Below are 8,283 nucleotides of genomic sequence, written 5' to 3'. Positions count from 1 at the left end.
ATAGGGGCGCCTGGGTGGCTCAGTCGGTTAAGCGTCTGCCTTCGGCTCAGGTCATGATCCTGGAGTCCCTGGATCGAGTCCCGCATCGGGCTCCCTGCTCGGCAGGGAGTCTGCTTCGTCCTCTGACCCTATCCCCTCTCATGTGTTCTCTCTCTCTCATTCTCTCTCTCTCAAATAAATAAATAAAATCTTTAAAAAAAAAAGATTATGGATTATAGATTATGTAGTTGCTACTAATGGAGTATCTGAGGTTTTTTTTTTTTTTTTTTTTCCCTGAGAGACTTATATAGGGAACAGTAGAGGATTTTGTTTTGGGAAAAGTAGATGTATTGCTATTCTGTGTGTTATCACTAGGAAATCTCTCAAAATTCTAAAGGGAGTGGTTGAACTCCACTGGGGAGCACTTTTCTTGCCTTCAATCTCAGATCCATTCAAAACTAGGAAACCTCCCAGGTCACTTGATAAATGAGTCAGAACTGAACTCTCAAGTGCAGTGCCTGCTGCCTCTAAAACTCGAAAAGGTCTAGCAAACTCTGTTTTATTCATTTTGTTCATTTTTTTTCATCTGTGATCAGAGGTGCAAGGTATAGTAACTCCTACTCTATCTTCAGGTGTCTGGCATGCCGCAAACCACTAGACTCCTAAAACCATACCGACATTTTCACCACTGGATTTCTAAGTATAGTCCTTCTATTCCTTTTTTGTCCAGAGGAGAATAGATGAATGAGAGAACAAAATGGTAACAGGGTAACAACATCCCCAGAAAATATACACTAAACAAATCAGAAGAGACCTTCCAGAAATTGGTTGCTTTTCTGTTCAGAGAGTTGTTGCCCTTCTTTTCTTCAATCTTCTGTTGAGTTCGTAGGTGTTCAGAATGGTTTGATCCCTATCCAGCTGAATTCCTGGGACCAGATGAAATCCAGGTCTCCTACTCCTCCGCCATCTTGCTCCGCCCTCCAGCCAGTCCTTCTGTTCCTTAACAGAGCCAACATTTCGCTAGTTGGGCCACTTGAGATTTGAACCTAATTGTTGTGACGGTGGTGTACTGGGCTGAATAGGATCCCACTAAAATTCTTGTCCACACAGAATCTGTGAATAAGCCGTATTTGGAAACAGGATCTTTGCAGATGTAACCGAGTTAAAATGAGATCATACTGGATTAAGGTGTGTGCTATTTCAATGACTGGTGTCCTCATAAGAAGAGTAAAATTTAGACAGGTACAGACCACAAGGGGGGAGTCTGTGTGAAGTCAGAGACAGCTCAGGCTGCTCTCAGAATCTAGGACAGGGATTTGCAAACTTTTTCTGTAGCGAGCCAGATCAATATTTTAGGCGTTGTCTCTGCAACATCCGTTCAACTCGGCTATTATAGTGCATTGCAAGCAGTCATAGATTATATGTAATGAGTAAGCATGGATGTGTTTTAATAAAACTTTTTACAAAGATAGTGGATCAGACTTGGCCCAAATTATAGAGTTTGCTGACTCTGGCTCTTTATATGCTGCCATGGAGTATTTTTTTTTTTTTTCATTTTTTATTCTTATGTTAATCCCCATACATTATATCATTAGTTTTAGATGTAGTGTTCCATGATTCATTGTTTGCGCATAACACCCAGTGCTCCATGCAGAACGTGCCCTCTTTAATACCCATCACCAGGCTAACCCCTCCTCTCACCCCCCTCCCCGCTAGAACCCTCAGTTTGTTTTTCAGAGTCCATCGTCTCTCATGGTTTGTCTACCCTTCCAATTTCCCCCCTTCATTCTTCCCCTCCTGCTATCTTCTTCTTCTTTTTTTTTTTCTTAACATATAATGTATTATTTGTTTCAGAGGTACAGGTCTGTGATTCAACAGTCTTGCACAATTCACAGCACTCACCATAGCACCTACCCTCCCCAATGTCTATCACCCAGCCGCCCCATCCCTCCCACCCCCCCCACCACTCCCGCAACCCTCAGTTTGTTTCCTGAGATTAAGAATTCCTCATATCAGTGAGGTCATATGATACCTGTCTTTCTCTGATTGACTTATTTCGTTCAGCATAACACCCTCCGGTTTGCCATGGAGTATTTCTTATTTATTTATTTATTTATTTATTTATTTATTTATTTATTTATTTAATTTTTTTTAAGATTTTATTTATTTATCTGAGAGAGAGAATGGGAGACAGAGAGCATGAGAGGGGAAGGGTCAGAGGGAGAAGCAGACTCCTCGCTGAGCAGGGAGCCCGATGTGGGACTCGATCCCAGGACTCCAGAATCATGACCTGAGCCGAAGGCAGTTGCTTAACCAACTGAGCCACCCAGGCGCCCCTGCCATGGAGTATTTCTGATACTTATTCCATTACTCTGATAATTAACTCAACTGAGCCTGTCAGTTTCTCTTTTGAACACATCAGCAGTGCTCGGCCAAACCCAGTCAATTCCACATTTCCACCCCAGCCCTCAATCCAGAGAGATACTGTGCGAGCCAGGGCATCTCCTTCCCTCTCTGTCCCAATCGCAGAGGTGGAAATCCTAGGAATTGCAGTACACCCTAGGAGCTGGTACTGTGGAAGATGGCTGTGGGCTGCTTGCTACTATTTGTTCAGCAAGTGATCCAGTTCCTGAATCTCATCTTAGATTTGCTTCTTAGGAACATTTCCAATAAAAACTTTTTTAGGTTGGATTCCTAAGCAAACTTTGAGAAAAGGTCTCATTTGCAAGTGATTTATCAAGGGAATGTTGCTAGGGGAAACCAATAAGGAAGGAGAAGAAGCCTGAAAGGGGGAAACAATAGAAGGGTGTGATTCAGCAAAACTGGATACAGAAAAGGCTAGCTTCATGGGCTAGAGCAATCCTGTAGCATCCCATACTGAGAGGAGCCCTGGGCTGGATTTAATGCTCTGCTGCTGATATCTTGAAAGTTGTAATAATCTTACTTTTGAACCTGTATTTTGTAAGTGCAGTCTGAGGTGGGGGGCAATGGAGCACACACATGAGCAGACATGTGCAATGTGTGTATTTGTCATTCCTTGCTTCCCTGTTGGCATATAGCGTTCGCAATGCTCCCTGAGCATAGAATTTTGATGGAGCGGTAATGAGTGGCGAGTCAGCATGACTGAAAGCAAGGACAGGGTAAGTGTGTTGAATCTGTGACAGAGGAAGCTGGGGTGCACACAGGCCTGGGAGCTGTCCTTTCCCTCTGAAACAGAATTTGCTCAGAATGCAGAAAGAAGTCAGAGGCATTCCAAGGAACATGAAGGACTAAGGAAACTTCCCAGATCTTCTCTTACTAGTGTTATACTTCCCTGTGTAAGGTAGTCATTTATGCGAAAAATGATGACAGAGAAGGAAACGGGGAGATAAAGCAACCCATAGTTCATTTTCCTTTCAGGTGTTCCTTATTCAGTAAGCCAAGGGTGGTGTGTTGGTAGAATGTGTACCCATCAAGAAATGAAATAAAAACAATTCAGTTCCTTTTGTGTCGCATTTCCACTGTTCTGGTAACAATGAAATACATGTGCATGTACAAGCTACAAAATATGGATGGTGTAAAAATATGGATGGTGTAATTTCAGTGATTCTTTATATAAGTTAATTGCTCATATATTTATATTTAAATCAACCATTGCACAAGCTAAACATGAACAGTGAAATTCAGGCTTATAATTTAAAATGTTGTTAATATTTTTCTTCAAATGACCTTAAATAGAAGATAAAAGCACCATGACAAGTCAAGAGAGACAACAGAAGAAAGTAAAATATTTCTTTTTTTTTTTTTAAAGATTTTATTTCTTTATTCATGAGAGGCAGAGAGAGAGAGGCAGAGGGAGAGGCAGGCTCCCAAGGAGCAGGGAGCCCGATGTGGGACTCGATCCCAGGACCCTGAGATCATGACCTGAGCCGAAGGCAGACGCTTAACCATCTGAGCCACCCAGGTGCCTGAAAGTAAAATATTTCCATTTTAGTACCTTTAATAGCATTTTTCCCTGCATTTTGATCAAGATGGATGAACATTTTCACTTTGCCATGGGCCCTGAATGTGGGATAAATTGAGTTGATCCCACAGGGGACTTCTGGAGCATAGGCAGGCCTCAGACATTGAGCAGGGGCAAGGAGCTGGGCTTCCATAGTCCTGTACCGGCCAGCCACAGCCTCTAAGGGCTGCTGTAGGGAGATGTACACACTCAGGCTCCCTTGCTTTAACCCTTTGAGTAGTCCCACATACCTGTGAAATATATTCTCCCTTGCTTCCTGTGGCTATTCCTTTGCTACTTCTGGAACCCTTTAGTCTCTTGGAAGCCCCAATATGCTTCCGTCTTTATGAACTTTCCTTTAGACCCTGGAATGTACAATTTGTTCCTTTCCCACAGGCTTCTGCATGCCGTGTCCACTCCCTGGAGCGCTGTTCCACTAGAACTACCCAAAGGGGTGTGTGGGCAGAGGGTTATCTAGCCCTTTCCTCTTCCGCATGAGACTGTGACCCCTGGTCAACTGTCTACTTCTGTCCAAATGTGCAATATGCATCTAGGCAGTCTTGCTGGTGGAGAAATTATCCCTGATGGGCAAATTAACATTAATCTTCTTTGATGTGGTGACTCTTGTCTCTGAGCACACCTTTATCGGGGGTTTTGGAAACTGGAGCTGTTATGAGAGGTATTGGTTCTTGTGGATGTGAAGCTTTTTAGCTAGGACGTCTCTCATACTCATTCTGTGAGGATCTTGAGAGGATGCTTTATACTATGGTCTCAGAAAATTGTGGCTTCTATCCTAAGTCTTTCTCAGTGGCGTAGTGCCAGGCTTGTAGTATCAATGTTTAATCGAACCCAGGAAAGCCCTTTGGTGTTTGCTACAGAGAATAAACAAATTAACATGGATTTATCTTTTGACAGCCCCCCGGTGCGCCTGCTTTTCCACAGTCCTACAGTTGTGTCTACCATCCCCTCTCCTTTTGTATCTTTGCCAGCTCACTCACTTCCCCTGTTCTTTTGATCACATCTTAGATGTTTCTCAGAGGCCTTCAGGGAGTCCCACACTCCTCTACTTACCCTGTCGTGAGACGGAATTATAATTATTTATTTACTTTTTTACCCCACTAAACTGAAAAATTCTTATTGTCAGGGGAATGTCCATCTTTTTCACTCTTGTTTGTCTAGCATTCAGATGGCACCCGATCCAATGCACTCAACACTGTTCATAAAGCAGATTAGGGACTAAAATTCCCTCGAGTCCCTAAATTTTCCTGGTTCTGAATAACACTTAAGCAACAAAGTTGAGGGGAGTTGTAGTTGGTTTAGTGGTTTAGTTGTAGTGTACTTAATGGCTTATTTTTCTCTATCTCTGCTGCTAGTGGAACCAGTAAACATATAATAATTTTGAGCCTTATATTCTTAAAGGTTGAACGAACAGTCATCTTCAATTCAATTTTATGTGATTTGATTCAATTCTAAATATATGTTTTGAGCACCTGAAGCTGCTGTCATTCTATGAAAGGGTAAAAGACACCTGGTTCTAGGGCCTCTGTGGATTCAAAATCAAGTGGGAGAGCCACATTCAATCATAGGAGGTTGAATCCAATCACAAACCAAGTGCAGGAGGATGAGTGTCTATCTCGTACAGAGGTTAGATTTGACGATAGTCTTAAAATAAGTTGGGGGATGAGGGGGCACCTGGGTGGCTCAGTTGGCTAAACATCCAACCCTTGATTTTGGCTCAGGTCATGGTCTCAGGGTTGTGAGATGGAGCCCTGCTTTGGGCTCTGCCCTGAGTGTGGAGCCTACTTGAGATTCTTTCTCTCTCTCAGGAAGAAAAAAGAAAGAAAAAAAAAAAGGGAAAGAAGTTGGGGGATGAGGATTCTATGTAGAAAAAACATCATGAGATGTTCCCAAAGATGAGAGGGTGGAGTTGCATTTGGGGCAGAGAGATTGTAGGCAAAACTTCTTTGGCATTAGATTGCAATGTGGACAGTATGTATAATGCACCTTAGGAGAGAATTGATTTGAATAAGGTCAAGGTTTTGAGTTATCTTTCTAGCTTTAAAGGATTTAATGATTGCATATGTCCTTTCTTGCTGTAATATGTTGTAGCTTGAAATCTTATGAAATAATAAAATGCATAAAATATACATGTGCTGGCCTTTATATGTGCTAGGAGTAGCTATTTTAAGTGTTAGAACCTTAGAATGCTGTTTCCACCAAGGATGTGGTTTGGCATTGTTATTCAAGTTACATAACACAGGGTTCTTTCAGTTCATGGGTTGGACCTAGATAAACCGACAGTGATTGGAGATCTCTTCTGCTTGTTATATTTTATATTTTAGCCCTTTTGATATTAGTTCAGGAGTAAATATATTTGAGATTATTCTTGTCTTTGCTAAAGAGGCTAAGACACTTTATAATTTATGTCAAAATTTTTTGATAATATTATTTAATTCTGCTATTTTAAATAATTTTATAATTTAAAACAGGATATAGCATTTAGCATTTAAACATAAGCTCTAAATCTTCTCCAGTAATCATAATGAAGAAATATAGAAGTCACTGAGTACTTGTATTTGCTAAGCACCATAAAAGTATTCTAAGAGTATCTGTCACTGAATTTTCACAAAAACTCTGTGCAGTAGGAATCAGTATACCCTTTTTGAATGTTGCAAATTAGAGGATATGTGAACATTTACCTCCAGTTTTATACAATTTGAATGGATCTAGGAAAAATGTTTCTAATAATTCCATTTTCAATCAAAGTGGGAGGAATATCTTAGAAGTTAGATAATATGGCACTGCTATCTTTTCTTTAAAGATTTTATTTATTTATTTTACAGAGAGTGCATACAAGTGGGGGGAGGATCAGAGAGGGAGGAGCAGATAAGGAGGGTGAAGGAAAGGGAGGGAACCCAAGCCGACTCTGCACGTTGAGCGTGGAGCCCCATGCAGGGCTCAATCCCACAAAACTGAGATCACAACCTGAGGTGAAACTAAGAGACGGTTGCTCAAATGACTAAGCCACTTAGGCGCCCTTGGCACTGCTGTCTTTCTTGGCAGGGATTACAGTAGAGGATTTAGAACCAGAAAGGACCATGGCGTCTCATTTTTCTTATTTCACAAATGAAGAAGCTGTATGCTAGAGAGTATTGGCCCAGTTATGAGGGGTTTTTTTTAATATTTATTTTTTTTATTCTTATGTTAATCCCCATACATTACATCATTAGTTTTAGATGAAGTGTTCCATGATTCATTGTTTGTGCATAACACCCAGTGCTCCATGCAGAATGTGCCCTCCTCAATACTCACCACCAGGCTAACCCATCCTCCCACCCCCCTCCCCTCTAGAACCCTGTTTGTTTTTCAGAGTCCATCGTCTCTCATGGTTCGTCTACCCCTCCGATTTCCCCAGCTTCATTCTTCCCCTCCCGCTACCTTCTTCTTCTTCTTCTTTTTTTTTTCTTAACATATATTGCATTATTTGTTTCAGAGGTACAGATCTGAGATTCAACAGTCTTGCACAATTCACAGCGCTTACCAGAGCACATACCCTCCCCAGTGTCTATCACCCAGTCACCCCATCCCTCCCACCCCGCACCACTCCAGCAACCCTCAGTTTGTTTCCTGAGATTAAGAATTCCTCATATCAGTGAGGTCATATGATACATGTCTTTCTCTGATTGACTTATTTTGCTCAGTATAATACCCTCCAGTTCCATCCACGTCGTTGCAAATGGCAAGATCTCATTCCTTTTGATGGCTGCATAATATTCCATTGTATATATATACCACATCTTCAGTTATGAGTTTTGATAGCAACAGGCCTGCCTTCGGACAGTGGTCTTTTCAAGTATACTACACTCACCTAATACCTGATGTATTTTCCCAGTAAGATTAGTATATTAGGATGCAGTAAAACCAAGAGATGCTAGTGCTTACTCAGTGACAATAGAGGGATGGCTTTCATTTGTATCCAAGTCAAATAATAAAACACTGCTTCTCAATAAAGAGTTGCCTGTCACCAGAACCTCCTCAACTGGCTGTGTAGAATCTATCACTGTAGGAAAAAGTGAAAGGGTCAATTGTGTTTTTCAGGTATTTATAAAAGTTAATTCTATTTTTAGAATAGTCAACCACTCAGTTAATTAGGTCCTGGTAGTGCCAATTAGTGAACACCATATCTTGGAGTGTTATATAAATCCTTTGGGAATCTAAAAATGAATCCTATTATCAAGAATAAAAAAAAAAAAAAAACCCTTCTAAAGTCGCCATCTCACTTTGAGACATTTATTACATGGAAATATAGTGCATAAAGAGTA

Source organism: Mirounga angustirostris, unplaced genomic scaffold (genome assembly GCF_029215605.1).
Source record: "Mirounga angustirostris isolate CCGP_5_RB_7025 unplaced genomic scaffold, mMirAng1.0.hap1 SCAF_7, whole genome shotgun sequence".
Taxonomy (NCBI): domain Eukaryota; kingdom Metazoa; phylum Chordata; class Mammalia; order Carnivora; family Phocidae; genus Mirounga; species Mirounga angustirostris.
Note: the sequence above shows the minus strand (reverse complement) of the source record.